Genomic DNA, 19,022 nt, shown 5'->3' with positions numbered 1-19,022 from the left:
ATAGAAGTTGTATGCAGTGACCTACTTTTAACAAATAGAATATGGCAGAAGTAACTGCGTGATTTCCAAAACTAAGTCATAAGAATCATTATGGCTTCCTCTTTCTTCTCCTTCCTTTATCTCTTGCTGTGTGGGCAAACGGTGGCCACGTCACGAGAACAATCCAGTAGCCCTATGTGGTGAGGAACTGAGTCATTTACCAACAACCCCTGAGGAACGGGGCCTCCTGCCAATAGCCTGTGGGACAAACACCTCGGAAGTGAGCCCTCTGGCCCTAGACAGACTTTAGGTGACCACAGTCACATCTTGCCTGCAACTTCCAAGTGACCCTCAGAACCACTCAACTAAGCTGCCCCTAAATTTCTGACCCACAGAGAATAAGAAAATACATGTTTATGGTTCTAAGCTACTAGGTTGCTGTTGTGTTGTGGATTTGGGGTTTTCTTTTACAGCAATAGATAGTGTAGTATCTATAAAATTAGTTATCTGTTGAGTTTTTGATGCTGGATAATGAACACATGAGAGGTCATTATAGAATTTTATCTACTTTCATGTATATTTTAATAACTTTAGGATATAACTTTTGAAACTGGTTTTCATTTTTCTTTATTTTGCAAGGATGTAATTTAAATGAAAACTATTGACATTTTAGTTAATATGTAGGAACTTGTAGTTTCCTTTAAAAAGAGTCCTTCTAAATCCCTTTGCTGATTTTTTCTCTAATAATACCTTGATACATTTGGATTACGCTCACCCATTTCCAGCAACTTTCCAAAAAATAAACCTTAATGGAAAAGCCACACTAACAAAAAGATGCAGGGCTATAAAGTAGAGGCAGCACTAAAAAAAAAACTTGGGGAAGTAATTTAGGTGTCCCCCCACAACATAATCTTTAGCACTCTCCGACAAATAAGCATACTCTGTGAGTAAAACAGTGTGCTTTCTTTTTTTTTTTTTTAATTTTTTTTTAACGTTTTATTTAATTTTGAGACAGAGAGAGACAAAGCATGAACGGGGGAGGGTTAGAGAGAGGGAGACATAGAGTCTGAAACAGGCTCCAGGCTCTGAGCTGTCAGCACAGAGCCCGACGCGGGGCTCGAACTCACGGACCGCAAGATCATGACCTGAGCGGAAGGCGGCCGCTTAACCGACTGAGCCACCCAGGCGCCCCAACAGTGTGCTTTCTTGATAAACACAGCTTCCAGATAAGATCCCTTGAGCTCTGACTATAGCAAAATAAATATGAAAAGATATTATCTTTAAAGACTGTTGTGATATGATTACCTAAATTCTACCTAAAATGAATATAATCAGCAAATAATGTATTTAATAGCCTTGAACTTAGTACTAAATGAAATTGAAGTACATTTTAATTCAAGGAAAACAAAAGTTGTCTTTTTTAATACAGTGGCTTTCTAAAGGGATTAATTTCTAAAGTTTTCAGTTTGAGCATCTAAAAATGTAAGTTGCACATATTATATTAAGTAGAAAGCATATCCATATCAACTATGATCAAACATTTATAAAGGAAAATAATGCATTTTAGACACATACCATGTTTGATGCATTTTATTATACCAATTTCTCATATTTTTCCTGAGTTATCTTTTTTTCACAATTATGGAGAAAAAAATAAACTTGAAAGGCAAATTCACTTGCTAGGACTACACAATTAAAATTAGTCATTCTCAATTTCAGATTGGAGCTTCCCTGCATCTAAATCCCCAAATCACATGGAGTATCACTTTTTGTCTAGCAAGGTGTTCCATTCTGTGCAGACCAAAAAGAGGACAGCATAGCTTCAGCCCTCAGTGCACATTGACATTTTTAGAAAACAAAACATTAAATGGAAAATATTAAGGCCTGAAGATTTTAGTGATATACTGCATGGCTCTGCTCTAATTGAAAAGGAAATCTACAAGAATTCGGGATGTATGTGATCAGCAGCAGTTGGAAAAAATTTATGCAGGAGGTGAGATTTTAGGTGAGCTTTGGCAAAAAAAAGAGAGAAGGAAGTATAGGGATATTATAGGTTAACTTAATCTCCATTCCCAGACATCTTTCAATTGGAGGAACTTCAAATAAAAGTCCTGAATGACAGGGGCTCCTGGGTGGCTCAGTCAGTTAAGCATCTGACTTCAGCTCAGGTCATGATCTCGCGGTTCATGAGTTCGAGCCCCTAGTCAGGCTCTGTGCTGACAGCTCGGAGCCTGGATCCTGCTTCAGATTCTGTGTCTCCTTCTCTCTGCCCATCTCCCACTTGTGCTCTGTCTCTCTCTGTCTCTCAAAAATAAATAAATAAATAAATGTAAAAAAGTTTTTTTAAAAAAAAGTTCTGAATGATGACATTTGAGAGAAAGTCAGCTGTGGAAATCCTGGAACGCCTGTTGCCTTCTCAGAGCCCTGTTTTTGCTTCTTGTTGGAAGGCAGATGTGATACTGGATATGGCAAGAAAACACTGTGGGGGTCACTTCACTGAGGGACTCAACCAGCACCGGCAACTGCTTATCCGAGGCTTCTCCTTATGTAACAAAAACAAAACTGTATTTGTTTATCTCCGTAGTTGGGTTTCCTATTACTTATTGCCACAAACATTCCTAATAGATTTGGAATAATCTACAGTATTCCAGGTAAGAGACATACTACTGAAAATACATTCATCTGGGGCATAAAATGTTTAAGCTTCCATAAGTGATAGTATTTGAATATAACTTAGTTTGATTCCAGGCCTAATCTTTGACTAATAAATTTTGATGGGCTCCTGAAATGGGGTCACCGTTTCTTTTAAGATGCCATTTTTAAATCTTCTCCATATAGTCACATGACTATATGACATTGTCCATTAAAAAGTAGGGTAAAATGAATATTTTGAGATTATGTGGAAAGAAGTCAAGAGCAATCTTAACTGGAACATTAATGGAACCCTTATAAGATGAAATAAAGTTCTGGGTAAGCATCTGTGGATATCAAATGGAAGTTAGTAAACTAGTATTTGTTACTTTCGAGACTTAAGTTCTGTGTTCAACTGTGATGATTTGGTTTAAATTGGTTTGTGACTTTCTTATTTTTGATACATTTGGAAGGAACTGATGAAATATTAAAATAGTTTTAAATAAGATATGAAGAAAAAACATTACTGAAGATTTCCAGTTTAAGAGATTGCAAATGTGAATACATCTGACTGAAACGAAGCTATTTGAGAGGAGTGTTGGTCTTAGAGGAAGAGACAGTTTCCCTATTGGATATATTGCATTTGAGGATCCCTTATGTGGGCTTGTGTAAGCTGCAGAGAACAGGCACCGAGACAAAAGCAGTGGCTTCTAAATGAAGTTCCACAGTTCAAAGTCATCGGATTAAAAAAATAAAAGCTAAGCAATGAAAGTGGCTTATTTAATAAAACTGCTAAGTTAAAATTGTAGGTATCAAGAACAGAAATATGAGCTCCTATAAGAGGAAGGCAGCAATAGAAGGGAAGAAAAACATGAATAGCAACAGAGAGGGACAGTAAGAAAGGTGAAGGATCAAGTGAGCCAAAGGAGACTGGTTTGGGACATAGGAAAACAACAAGGTCAAGTGTAGGGCTGGAAGTCAGGAAAGATCCCTGTGTAAGAAGTCTCTGGTAACCTGGAGGAAACCAGTACTGGTAGAGTCAGGAGTGGTGACGAGTCTGTATTCCAGGTATGGGGTAATGGGACAGAGAAGAGAGAATGTTTAGCAAAAGAGTGAAAACTTCTATCTCTGTCCCAATAAAGAGTCAATTCCAGAAAGTCCACATGAGGGATTGACATGAAGTTTTAGGGGGAGGGAAGATGTTTGCTCTCATCATTGTAGCTGTTGGAGGATGCAGATTTTGAAAGCAAAACTCCTTTCGGCTTAACAATTTTATTTTATTTTTTGGCTTAACAGTTTAAAATAATATCTGTAGAATCCTTGCTTTGTTGTACTATAGTACATTGCTTTTGAACTTTTAAAAAAATCGTGTGAACACTTTTGAGTTGTACAAAGATTATAAAAAATTATTTTCCCCACTTTATAATAATTGACTTGAATGTCTTAAGACACAGAAAGTTGCAAGTGTTTAACTCAATAAAAGAGTTTCTTTCTACTTTTAAAGATCAAACAAAAGTTTGTACAAGTTTAGACAGAAAAATACCTTTTGTTTATAGAATAACTTTAAGTGTATTTTTACACTTATGCTTTTTATCCAAATTTATGAAATATCTTTGCTATCTACATTCTAATCAGTATTGTATGACATCAGAAAGCTGCAAACTCACATCTTACTATCATGGCTTTGTACAAAATTGCCTATATAGGATTATATACAATAATTATTTGATTTTAAAATTTAATAATTTAATTTAATAATTTAATAATTATTTGATTAAAAAATTTTTAAATTATAAAATCTAAAAATGCCACTGCTTTTATCTAGGACCAAAGTAGGAAAGTCATGAACAAAATATCTGCATTAAATATTAAAATAAAAACAATAAAATGACTAAAAACGGTCTTATGTCTCATGCTACTCACTAACTTTTACTTAAAATTCACATAATTAATTCTTCTTGAGATGCTCATGCTAACAAAACAGACAAAAGAAAAAAGTAGAATCATTAAAATAATGATATGTCATGTGTGTTTTAGATCTGAGTTTCTAAGATACAATAAAAAGGGAGACAATCTCTCTTCATCAAATGAGAGTTCTATAAACCATCAATCATGTTCCTCCTTTCTCCTTGGTTCTCAGGAAGCTCAAATTGAAATTTTGTCGGGAGAGTTTATAGATTCGTTTTTCTGGCATTATCGTATCTCTATTCTGTCTTTACTACTTGGCTTTCTATCCTTTCTTACACTTTATTGTTTTACCATTCTATGATATCTGCTTTAATGTCATTGGTTTTCTTACATCCTTTTTGGAATTGAATAGGACATAAGTATTAAATAATGGATTTGATCACTATCAAGTCACAGTAAAGATCAATAAACAAATGCATTTTAGGGAAATAGTAATATAAAATTTAAAAGAATTAACTAGCCTTAAGTTAAAGTACATTTTGAAACACCATGCATGTTGAAATCAGCTTTATTAACAGAATTCACTTACATTACCATTAAAATAATCTATAGACAAAAGGGACAATAGAATAAATTATTAATTAGAAATACTCTAGATTGTATGAGGCATGAAATGAAAGTCAGTAATATCAGTTATTGGTAGAGAAATTGTCCTGATTTGGATGACTAGAAATTCACTTCTTACGCTGAGTGGAAGTTCACTTCTTCCCAAGCCCTTAACAATTTAGCTGACCTTCATCAAGTCTTGACCTTTTGAGGCTTCAGTTTTCTTATCTATAAAATGAATAAATTTGACTTAGTGAAGTTCCTTCCTACTCTAAACCTCTTTCCTGGAATGTTTTTTAAAGTTTCTATATTTTAAATGCTTTATTTATTTATTGTTTTATTGTTTTATCTTGTTTTACTGGATATAATAATGGGCTAGGGGAGGCCAAAATTGCATAGAAACAACCCACGGAAAAAAGGGCATAGATATGGTGTTCTGGCTTTCTTTTGAAATTACATGCTTATTCCACTTTAGTAAACTTAAATTAGAAATATTTAACTTCAAAAACTTGTGAAATTGTGAACAATGAGCAGTACTTAAGACCAGTTGCACTTTGCAATAAAAGAGAGTCTGGGAGTAATTTAACAGCACTTAGGATTTTGGCATCTTATAAAGTTGTATTTGGTTTGCCGAGTTCTGTGGATAATGTGTCATATGAACATTTTCTTTCAGAATTTCAACACTTGTAGTCCAGTGGGAATCAGGAAAACAGAGTTTGATGGAAATGAAAAGTACATATTTTCACATCATTCTTCACTTTTTCTCTGAGTTTCCAAAAAGTTGTGATTCTAATTTGATTTGTTTTTATGGTGATTTGGGAGGGGTTTTCTGGATTGCAAATCTTTATTTTAGATTGATGGCTGGAGGGCATTCAACAACCACAGACCTAAAGCAGCAAAGTAGAACTACAATTCAATGGGAAATAAAGAAATCTGCATTAGTAAAATTTCCATTTTACTTTACCAGCTGACTTGGTTTCTTGTTTATATCCTTTTCTAAGTGTTTTAGTGTCTTTTTCTCCTTGTGTTTATAGGCTTTGTACTTGTTTAGAATAGTTTCATCTACTCTGGCAAAGTTGTAGAATCCAAGAGAACAGTATCATTTTGGCTACTCGCTAAAGAGAGCTGGTAAAATCAACAGTTTTTATATTTTCCTAACACCATTAGACCATAAAGCCTTTCCTTAATAACAATGTACATTTAATTATAATATCTGTTTCATTAACATAATTTACTATCTTCTAACCTATTGGTGTTGTAGAGAAGTTGATGAGTACTTCGATGGAAGAAGCAAATCACTACTTACATTTATTGAAGTAACTGATTCAGTCTCTATAGCTGCAAAATTGATATCCTCCAAATGTTAAATTCATTTGTATAACATCTGTCCAAACTCTTCTTGAGTTTTCCTTATTTTTATTTTTTTGGGGAAATAATGTTACCACTAGCATCTCAAAGATGATTAATAAAGAGAAGCAACAAAACCAAAAGTTCATTCTTGAAAAAGTCACAAAATTACAAACCTTTACCTAGTCTTAAAAAAAGAAAGAAAAAAGAAAAAAGATACAATTAAATAAAATCAGAAATGCAACTAATCTTTACTAATGAAACAGAAATGCAACTAATCTTTTACTAATCTTACAGAAATCAAGAGGGTATTAGGAGAATAATGAATAATTATACACCAACAAATATTACAATCTATATAAAATGGACAAATTCCTAGAAAAACACAAATTACCAAACTGACTCAAGATGACATAGAAAATCTCAAAAGATCAAAAGATCATGTACAGAGATTCATGTAGTAATCAAAAACCTCCTAATAAAGAAAGATTCAAGACCAGATGACCTCACTGGTAAATTCTACCAAACATAAAAGGAAGATTAACCAATTCTCCTCAAATTCTTAACAGAAGAAGAAGAAGAAGAAGAAGAAGAAGAAGAAGAAGAAGAAGAAAGAGGAGGAGAAGGAAGAGGGAGGAGAAGGGGAGGAGGAGGAAGAAGAGGAGAAATAATGCTTCCTAATACATTCTATGAGACCAGCATTACCCGAATACCAAAGACAGACAAAAATGCCATGAGAAGAAAGCTACAGAGCAACATCTCTTATGAATATTGATGCAAAAATCCTCAACAGAATATTCACAAACCAAGTACAACAGCAAATTGAAAACATTATGCACTATTACCAAGTGGGATTTATCCCATGAATATGAGGATGGCTCAACATAAGAATAAATTAATTTACTACATCATATACATAGAACAAAGAAAACAAAACCCACATAAATATCTCAATTGATACAGAACATATTTGAAAAACTTCAATACACTTTTATGTATGTCATGTAGAAAGGAATTTTCTAAGATGTAGGACATTAATTAAGAACCAATAGCTAATATCATATATTCAATGGTGAAAGACTGAAAGCTTTGCTCCTAAGACCAGAGACAAAACAAGGAGGTGCAATTTTGCCACTGCTATTCAACATTGTAATGGAAGACCTAGCCAGAGTACATAGGCAAGAAAAAGAAATAAGATATCCAAATTGGAAAGGAAAAACTAAAACTATCTCTATTTGCAGTCAACATGATTCTATACATAGATATCCCAAAGAATCACAAAAATACTATAGGAGCTAATCAAAGGGTTCTTGCAGGGTTCAAGATCAATTTGTAAAATCAGGTGTGTTTTTATATACTATCAATGAATAATCCAAAATGGAAATCAAGAAAACAATTCCATCTGCAAAAGAATCTAAAATAATAAAATATTTAGGAATAAATGTAATCAATAATTGAAAGATTTGTACACTGAAAATTATACAAAAGGAATAATGCGGAAAGTAAGAAAGACCTAATTAAATAGGAAGTCATCACATGTTCAATGATTAAAATTGCTAAAATGTCAATGTTTGCCAAAGTAATCTATTGATTCAATGCAACCCGTATCAAAACTATAATTGCCTTTTCTGTAGAAATGGAAAAAGCCTAGTCTTAAAATCATACCAAATATGAAGGGGCCCGAAGTCACTAGAAACAATATTGCAAAAGAAAAACAAAGTTGGAGAACTCACGTTTTTATTTTAAAAATTACTATATTGTTTTTTTAAGGTGTTGAATTTGGTAAGTTCTTTGTAGATTTCTGATACTAACCCTTTATCCGATATTCATTTGCAAATATCTTCTCCCATTCTGTCAGTTGCCTTTTAGTTTTGTTGATTGTTTCCTGTACGTGCAGAAGCTTTTTTCTTGAAGAGGTCCCAATAGTTCATTTTTGCTTATATTTCCCTTGCCTTCGGAGACATGTCAAGTAAGAAGTTGCTGGGGCTGAGGTGTGGGCAGAAGACAGGAATAGACATCCAGATGGCAAACAGACATATGAAAAGATGCTCAACATTGCTCATCATCAGGGGAATATGAATCAAAACCACAGTGAGATACCACCTGACAACAATCAGAATGTCTAAAATTAACAACTCAGGAACCAAATGTTGGCAAGGATGTGGAGAAAGAACCCTCTTGCACTGCTGGTGGGAAAGCAAACTGATGCAGCCACTCTGGGAAACAGTGTGGAGTTTCCTCAAATATTAAAAATAGAACTACCCTATGACCCAGCAATTGCACTACTACAGGAGTGCTGATTTGAAGGGGCACATGCACCCAATGTTTATAACAGTGTTATCAACAATAGCCAAATTATAGACAGAGTCCAAGTGTCCATCAACTCATGAATGGATAAAGAAGTAATACACAATGGAATACTACTTGGCAACAAAAAGAATGAAATCTTGACATTTGCAACAATGTAGGTGGAACTGGCAGGTATTATGTTAAGTGAAATAAGTCAGTCAGAGAAAGACAGATATCACATGATTTCACTCATATGTGGAATTTGAGAAACTTAACAGATGATCATAGAGGAAGAGTAGGAAAAGTAAGATAAAAACAGAGAAGAGGCAAACCATAAAAGACTCTTAAATACAGAGAACAAACTGAGGGTTGATGGGAGTGGGGAAAATGGGTGATGGGCATTAAGGAGGGCACTTGATGGGATGAGCACTGGATTGTAAGTGATGCATCACTGGAATCTACTCCTGAAGCCAAGACTACACTGTATGTTAACTGACTTGAGAATAAATAAAATTTTTAAAAATCAAAAATGAATGAATGAATGAATAAAAAAATAAAGAAATAAAAACTACTACAAAGCTCTAATAATTAAAAGACTGTGATACTGGATTAAGGATGACCTTATAAACCAATGGAATAGAATTGAGAGGAAATAAACAAACCCAATATCTATGGTCAATTGATTTTGACAAAATGTCAAGAACATTCTATTTGGAAAGCATCATGTCTTCAACAAACGGTGCTAGAACAACTGAATAGCCACATCACGAAGAACGACATTGGACTTCCTCTCTCTCTCTCTCTCTCTCTCTCTCTATATATATATATATATATATATATATATGTATATATGTATAAACTCAAAATAGATCAATCACCTAAATATTAGTTAAAACAATAAAACTATTAGAATAAAACATAGGAGGTATATCTTCATGACCTCAGATAGACAATAGATTCTTATATTTGACACCAAAAGTACAAGCAACAAAATTAAAAACTAAACAAATTGGCTTCATGAAAATTAACAACTTTTGAGTATCAAATTTTATCAATAAAATAAAAGACAACTCAGAATGGAAAAATATTTGCAAATCCCATATGTGATAAAGATTTTAATGCCTAGAATACATAAAACAAAACAACACAAAAACAAAAAGACAACTCAATTAAAAATTGGAAATGTATTTGACTAGATATTTCTACAAAGAGGTGGTCAAAAGCACATTAGCTTATGTTCCACTTCATTAGTCATTAATAAAATGCAAATGAAAGTCACAACAATAAACCAGTTCACACTTACTAGGATGGCTATAATTAAAAAAACAGAAAGTAAGTGCTGGTGAAGATGTGGAGAAATTGGAACGCTGACACATTACTGTTAGGAGTGTAAAATGGGGTAGCCATTGTGGAAAACAGTTTACCAGTTCTCCAAAAAGTTAAATATAAAATTACCGTATGAGCCAGCAATTCTACTCCTTGGTATATATCCAAGACAAAAGAAAACATGTTCACCAAACCCCTTGTCTGGGTAGCAGTTTATAGCAGCATCATTCATAATAGGTAAACACATCCACCAACCCAAATACTCCTCAGTGAGTGAATATATTTTGATACATGCATGCGATGGGATATTATCTAGCCACAGAAAAGGAATGAAACATGCTACATCTTGGATGAACCTAAGAAAAATTATGAAACAAGTCAGATACGAAAAGACAAATACTGTAATGCCATTTATATGAAATATCCAGAACAAGCAAATTTATAGAAACAGAAGATATATTAGTGGTTGCCAGGGGATAGAGGTAAGGGGGTTGGAAATGATAGCTTTTAAGATATGGGATGTTCTAAGACAATGAAAAAGCTTTGGAATTTGAGAGAAGCAGTGGTTGGACGACGTTGTGAGTGCATTAAATGCCACCGCATCGTACACTCTAAAATGGCTAATTGTATGCGATGTGGATTTCACCTCAAATTCTTAAAAAGTAAAAAAATTTAAAAAGGACTAGATAGAGATGTGTTGAAGATCAAATGAAATAATGCATATGTACATTGGTCTCTCTGCTGTTGGCATGGAGCCAGCTTTGGATCCTCTATTGCCCTCTCTCTCTGTCCCTCCCCCACCCGTCAAAAATGAAAAATAAACATTAAAAAATAATGCATATGTTCTACTTTAGCATAGTGCTTACAACATAAAAAGCACTCAGTATTATGTGTAATAAGAATAGTTGTTCCTTTAACTCCTTTTATCATCGTTAACCCTGTCTCAAGCAATGCTTTTATCGATGATTTGTCTGAAGATGTAGAAGACTTGTATGGCTGTATGAATGGCACAAAGTCAGACACAATCACTAATATTTTGGGTGGCAGTATCAAGGTCTGAAAGCTCTCAGTAGACTGGAAAAGCATGATAAATTCAGAACTAAAAGTAATAATTTATCTTCAGATTCAAAACATTACCTGGGGAGGAAATCTAAGAAGTATGCATACATAAAGGTCTCATGATATGGCAGGTGCCTGGCTGGCTGAGTCAGTACAGCAAGCAATGCTTGACCCTAAGGTTGTGAGTTTGAGTCCTGCATTAGACGTCGAGTTTACTTTAAAAAAAAAAAAACAAGTGTGATGATTTCATAACCAACAAACTCAAAAGAATCATCATCGCCATGGCTGTGAAAAAAATGATTATAGATTTAATCTTCATTAATTAATATGGAGAACCCATATCAAGGGAGACATTAATTTCAGTGTCTCCTACTTCTGCAGCAGTCCAGAACCCATCTCAAGGTTGTGTTTGCATCTGGACAGCTCACAGAGGGTAGATTTTATGGACCAGCACATGTTAAAAATAGGTAAAATATGATTTTTCTGGCCCGAAATTTTGCCATAAGATGATAATTTAAAAAGTTAGGGATGATTACGGGAAAAAATCAAAACATAGTTTCATAAAATTGGTATTTTCCTTTTCATATATGTAAAGCCCATTTTGTGAAAAATTGCTTTATAACTCCACATGTCTGGTAAGAGAATAGATAAAAATAACAAGAACAAAAAAGATATATTGTCAATATGAGAAGGAAGACCCTAAAATTCATCATTGTCATCATATTTGGTATCTTACTCAGCAACAGCTTCATATCACTGGTAATAATCCAGCAGTGGCTATAGAATGTATGTCAGGGATGATATAATTGTTAAGCTTGTTTTAGAACAAGCCATCCCCAAATATGTTACCTTTGTCTGTGTTATCTTGGCCAATTTACATACCCTCCTTAAACATCCATTTTTCTCTCACTGTAAGATTAGACAATATCTAATATCTATCTAATATCTATCTATATCTATCTAATATCTATCTTTATCTATCTATCTATCTATCTATCTATCTATCTAAATGTATGGTACATATATAATGTATGGTTGGAGAATAATGGAACAAATAAAGAATTTCTCAAAAGTCTGTATCTTAGAAACATCCATTTTTTTTTTAAATCATGGCCAAAATTGGTATCTGAGGACCATTAGCCAATGGGGAGTCTTTTTCAGGGGACCCGTCCTTTTGGAAAATGAGCTGAGGGAACAACAGAACTAGTTAATTTGAGCCAGTGGGAAAGTAACAGAATTGGCAAATGCCTTAGTCCTTTCCTTGCAGGACAAAAACTTACTACCGTGGTGAGATGAAAAAGGTAAAGTGTCCTCCTGTTGAAAATCCTTAGTCAGTGAATTTGTGTCAGAGAGGTGGGGCTAAATGATAGCTCCAAGGATGATCACTCCTTCCCCAGTGCCCCAAAGAGTCACCAGTTCTATACTCCTTGCCTGGCTGGGGTGTAGTAAGAAGAAAAAGTGCCTAGAGGGGAGGGCATAAAATAGCTCAATAGCCAGGTCAATCAGGAAAGCAGGTGTTATGACCTGAGTTGTGTCCCCCAATCCCACGAATTTATACATTGAAGTCTTAACCCTTAAAACCTCAGAATGTGACTATATTTGGAGATTTTATCTTTAAGGAAGTAACTTAAGTTAAAATAAGGTCACTAGTGTGGACTGTAATCCAATTTGACTCATGCCTCTATAGGAAGAGGAGATTAGAATAAAGATAGGCACACTCAGAAAAGACCATGTGAAGACCCAGGGAGAAGACAGCCTTCTACAAACCAAGGAGAGAGGCTTCGGAAGAAATCAACTCCATTGTCCCCCTGATCTTGGACTTCTAGTTTCCAGAACTGCGAGAAAATAAATGTCTGTTGTTTGAGCTGCCTAGACTGTGGTACTTTGTTATGTAGCCCACCCAAACTAATACAGCAGGACCCCTAGAGAGTCTGATTACTCCCACTAGAACAGGAGGTAGGTGGATCCAAGACAATAATGTCAGGTGTTTCCAAAACGTTTCATTTGCATCTCCACATTTACTCAAGGATTGTGTAGCCGAGTGGCAAACCCTTTTCTGAGAACAAAGTGAGTTCAGATACCATCCTCTAAGAAGGACAAGTTCTAGTGTCTGAGACACTGAGCACATGGTGAATAGAAGATATGTGCATTGAAGGCAAAAATTAGGAGCAGCTAAATTGCTCTGTATCAGAAGGGAATGAGCTGTGAGATACTGAAAGACAAGTTTCTTCTTTCTTTCTTTCTTTCTTTCTTTCTTTCTTTCTTCCTTTCTTTCTTCTTTTCATTTTTTTTAAATATGAAATTTATTATCAAATTGGTTTCCATACAACACCCAGTGCTCATCCCAACAGGTGCCCTCCTCAATGCCCATCACCCACTTTCCCCTCCCTCCCACCCCCCATCAACCCTCAGATTGTTCTCAGTTTTTAAGAGTCTCTTATGCTTTGGCTCCCTCCCTCTCTAACTTCTTTTTTTTTTTTTCTTCCCCTCCCCCATGGTCTTCTGTTAAGTTTCTCAGGATCCACATAAGAGTGAAAACATAGGGTATCTGTCTTTCTCTGTATGGCTTATTTCACTTAGCATCACACTCTCCACTTCCATCCACGTTGCTACAAAGGCCATATTTCATTCTTTCTCATTGCCACGTAGTACTCCATTGTGTATATAAACCACAATTTCTTTATCCATTCATCAGTTGATGGGCATTTAGGCTCTTTCATAATTTGGCTATTGTTGAGAGTGCTGCTATAAACATTAGGGTACAAGTGCCCCTGTGCATCAGCACTCCTGTATCCCTTGGGTAAATTCCTAGCAGTGCTATTGCTGGGTCATAGGGTAGATCTATTTTTAATTTTTTGAGGAACCTCCACACTATTTTCCAGAGTGGCTGCACCAGTTTGCATTCCCACCAACAGTGCAAGAGGGTTCCCGTTTCTCCACATCCTCGCCAGCATCTAGTCTCCTGACTTGTTCATTTTAGCCACTCTGACTGGCATGAGGAGATCTCTGAGTGTGGTTTTGATTTGTATTTCCCTGGTGAGGAGTGACATTGAGCATCGTTTTATGTGCCTGTTGGCCATCTGGATGTCTTCTTTAGAGAAGTGTCTATTCATGTTTTCTGCCTATTTCTTCACTGGATTATTTGTTTTTTGGGTGCGGAGTTTGGTGAGCTCTTTATAGATTTTGGATACTAGCCCTTTGTCTGATATGTCGTTTGCAAATATCTTTTCCCATTCCATTGGTTGCCTTTTAGTTTTGTTGATTTTTTCCTTTGCAGTGCAGAAGTTTTTATCTTCATGAGGTCTCAATAGTTCATTTTTGCTTTTAATTCCCTTGCCTTTGGGGATGTGTCAAGTAAGAAATTGCTGCGGCTGAGGTCAGAGGGTTTTTTTTCCTGCTTTCTCCTCTAGGGTTTTGATGCTTTCCTGTCTTACATTCAGGTCCTTTATCCATTTTGAGTTTATTTTTGTGAATGGTGTAAGAAAGTGGTCTAGTTTCATTCTTCTGCATGTTGCTGTCCAGTTCTCCCAGCACCATTTGTTAAAAAGACTTGGAAGACGAGTTTCTACAGAGAGTCAGAGGACGGGGATGCCTTAGGCTAAAAGGAGGGGGGTGAGGAAGAGGAGATCCATAAGGGAGAAGAGAAGGAGAGAGGTGGTGGGGGGCACTGTGTGGGGATCCTCTAGCTGAGCTGCCTACACCAAATGAGACTTCGTATGAAATTTCTCTACAGGTCTTGATGTGAGTGGATTTGTCTTTGAGACTATGGAGAAATATTAAACCATTTGGCAAGTTTGAGGGAGGCAAAAACACTGGGGGATGACTCCAAAATCTGACCTCCACAGTGTGGATTATCAGGGAAGCAAAAAGGTACGATACCACAATTTCGTGAGGTGCTGGTTTGAACAAGGAGAATTGAGCAAAATTGTGGATCTGGGCGAATATGTAAATTTACTCAGCGTTGCGGATCTGGGTGAGATTCAGGTATTGGCATAGAAACCCGAGTTTAGTTCTCAGAGGACTCAACTTGCTTTGTGAGCCTGAGCAGCGGGAGAGCCTAGGCTGTTATGGCAGCATGGGACCACCCATGGATGCCACTTCTGGAGCAAATCTCAAGGAAGTCATTGGCCAATATCATGAGAAACAGCACTTTCACTGATAGCAAACAGAACTTTTTTCCTCTCTTGGAGGGCTCTCTTTTAGGGCTTGGCTACCCTAAAAAATATATATAAATAAATAAACAGAAAAAGAAAGAAAGAAAACTTTGTATACCACTGGAGAAGGGGCAATATTGTAAATTGCCCATACAGGTCTATGCATGTGCCACTCTTTACTGTAGACCCCAGCACAGCCTGGGGCTGCTGGCAGCTATAGGACATTGGTTGTGGTGCCCAGAAAAGGCGAGTGCCCCACAGAGTAATGGTGGCATGTGAACATCAGGGGGGCCTACCTGCACTGCAGAAACTTCCATGTGCTTCACAGCAGCAGTGAGCCCAGCAGGAGGATCAGGTGACAGGGCAGAGATGACGGGACAGAGCTAATGTGAGAATGGCACTGTGGTTTGCAGTCACAGCACTCAGCTTCTGGCAGTGCCCAAAGAAACTGTGAGCTTGCCCTGCCTGTGAGCTTGGGGAACAAGAGTAGCAGAAAGGGAGAACTATAAATGCAACAGGGTCCCAACCATGCCCAGTGAGGGTGACTTGTTTAGAGCAAGAGGGAAACACCCTCTGGGGACTCCCGGAAACACTTGGGTGGGGTACGTGCTTTGCAAGGGGTTGGGGTCCAGTGTAATTCATGTGAGGGCAGGAGGCAGTGAGAGTCTAGTTATTAATGTTAATGCGATCTCATTTGCTTCTGTAGGCTGGTGTGGCCTGGGGAGATTTTGTTTCTATTGTGTATAATGGGGAGCTTCTGACTTTTAAAAGGAGAAGAGTGATATAATGGAAGTAATGTTTTAGAAAGATTAAATTCCAATTTATGGGCAAAGAGAAATGACTTTAGCGGTAGGAAAAACATTAGTTACATTGCTTTCAAAATTGAGAAAAAAAAAGTCACTGTAGGTTTTAAACAAAGCTATCCTATTTAACATACTAATTTACATACATACCTCAAAGAAAAAGAAAAATGCCCAAAACTTTGGAATAACTCACAGAGGTCTACAAATCTACTGCTAATTAAGGTTCTCAGAAACTCTATAGCTTGAAACAAAGGTGGCATCACTTGACTTCTGCCATGTGCTGACACCTTTGAATAATTACTGGCCTCTTGATTTCATGTATATTGCCAACTTCATGCTCCTTGAGCTGGTTTCTGAATCTTACACACAACTTACAGAACTTCTCTACAAGCTGTATGGGTGGAGGGAAATGACTCCTGTTTGACTACTACAGGACAAATAACATAACTGGTGACTAAATCATTTAGCCAGGCCTAAATACTTCTATGTCACTATCTCAGATAAGTTACTTATGCTCTTTTCATCTCATCTTTATTATGTGTAAAATAAAAAGGCTTAGATGATCATTAAGTCCCTCTCCTCCTTAAAACTGTAGGATTCCAGAAAAATTACTACACAATTGCCAGAGAATCACTTCATTTTCCATATTGATTAAATCCTCAGGTACTTTTCTCTCAGGCCAGGTTGAAAAGCTTCAGAATTTCTCTTTAATCTAAGCAAAATTGCTCTTTCAAAAAAAAAAAAAAAAGGCAGACAAAAGCTTTTGCTCTTAGAAAAGGGAGCAGAGTGGAAGCAAAGAGTAACTTTGGCCTAAATGAAAGCTTCATTAGGAAAAATGAACTAATCAGCGTCCTCTGAGGAAAATTCATCTGTTCAGAAGGGCATAGCCTCTGCTGCTACACACCCTTAACATAATTTATATTATTATTAAGATTGCTACATAAATATATATACATATATACTTATATTTATATATTTGGAACACAACTAATGGACCATATTTTACTACTTAGTATCATTTCTATCAGGAATTACCAGCCATTGTGATATTACATTTGAATATGGATGAGATAACATATTCAAGCAAATATGTGCACCGTGGTGTTAGGAATATGAAATAAACTCATGAAACAGAACCTTCTGCAGAGTTCCACATTCTTTGGTGAGTCAGTCAGTAGTACATAATAGCAGGGTGAAAGATCAGTTCAAGTCTCATTCAATAGTAACTTTTTGCATTAAAAATCTGAAAACTTGCATTTATCCAAGTGTAGACACAGCTGGAGAAAAATTCAGTATACAGAAGTAGGAAAGAAAAAATATTTATGAATAATTGTTTGGTTTGACAAATACTCAGAATCAAACCTTAAACAGCACGGAATTTCACAGAATCTTGGAGAGTGTCTTCAGAAAGAGAGGAAGGAAGGAAGGAAGGAAGGAAGGAAGGAAGGAAGGAAGGAAGGAAGGAAGGAGGGAGGGAAGGAAGGAAGGAAGGAAGGAGGGAGGGAGAGAAAGGAGGAAGGAAGAAAGGGAGGAAGAGGAAGGAAAAAAGACAGGAGCAATTATGAAAACTGTCGATATCAAGAAACATCATAGAGTGGTGGTATAAAAGAAATAATCATGACTTAAAAAGACAATAAACTTTATTGAATGAAGAAAATAATTTTGAGTAATTGCCTAGAATTTTATAGGAGAAATGGAAACAAAAGAGAATTAATATTTAACGAAATCCACTATGGACTTGGTTGCTTATTTAATCCTCACAATTACCCAATGATATAATATTACAAATACTCTTAATATGAAACATTTTAACAGAATGATATGAGGAAAATTATAGGAAACCACACCTTAGGACCAGAGAGCAACATGAATAAATGCAGATATAGCTAAAGGCAACAAATTGCTGATAAATGGAGAAAAAAAAAATCAAAATCTCAGGTTAGGTATTTTTTCTTCCATTAAATTTAAGGAGTGTTACAGACAATTGAAAGCAAGCAGAAGAGGACAATGTTTAAAAAATCTTTTGGGACAACATTAAGCTGTTACGAAAGAAAAGAATAATAAAGTACCTGGCAAAGATCAGACAAATAGTCAATGAAAAGAGGAGGGATTAATTTCCTCCCCCTTCATTTTTTTCTCTTTCCTTCTGGAAGATGATCTTTTGTCCTCTGGATAATTAAAGAAAGATCAATGGCAACCTGCAAGCCAATAGACCAGATGCAGAGAGTGTAGCCAAATTAAAAAAGAAAACAGAAATCAAAAGAATCACTTTCAAAAGTTGTCACAAAGTATTAATCAAACAAACGTTTAGAGTTAATTACATCAGCAATAGTGGAAGCAGAAACATGTAGTCACGCCAAAAGTTTATGTGGAAAGTGGAACTTACGATTCACACACACTCACACACACGAGAGAAGAAGCAAAGCACGTAGAGAAGAAAATAAGGATGATTTAATTTAAAAACTTTTCTGTTAATTAGGCCATTTATTTCATTATAACATATTAGAGTAACAATCTAGTTTATTTCTAACGATTCTTTAATACTAATAAAATTGTTTCCTTTTAAATATTGCAAAACATATTTTTATTTATCAAACAGCAAATATTCCTTAAAACAGATAAGCAAAAACAACTTTAGTTTAATCATGCTGGGTTAGGTTGTGCCATGGAAAAAAAAAAAGAAAAAACAAAAAAGAAAAAAAAATATCCCCCAATTCCAGGGGTTTAAAGTAAACAAAGAAAGAACAGAAAGGGTTTATTTTTCTTCACTGATGCAATATCGCCTGTTGTGATTGGCTACATCAGGCTTTTTGAGCTTCCATAACAAAATCCCACAGTCTGAATCGCTTAAACGACAGAAATTTATTTTCTCACAAGTCTGGAGATTCTTCTGAGGCCTTCTTACTGGCTTGTGGATGGC

The sequence above is a fragment of the Panthera pardus genome, unplaced genomic scaffold (genome assembly GCF_024362965.1).
Source record: "Panthera pardus isolate Hobbes unplaced genomic scaffold, ASM2436296v1 HiC_scaffold_16, whole genome shotgun sequence".
NCBI classification, from domain to species: Eukaryota; Metazoa; Chordata; class Mammalia; order Carnivora; family Felidae; genus Panthera; species Panthera pardus.
The sequence above is the reverse complement of the archived record's forward strand: the minus strand, read 5'-3'. Positions refer to the sequence as shown.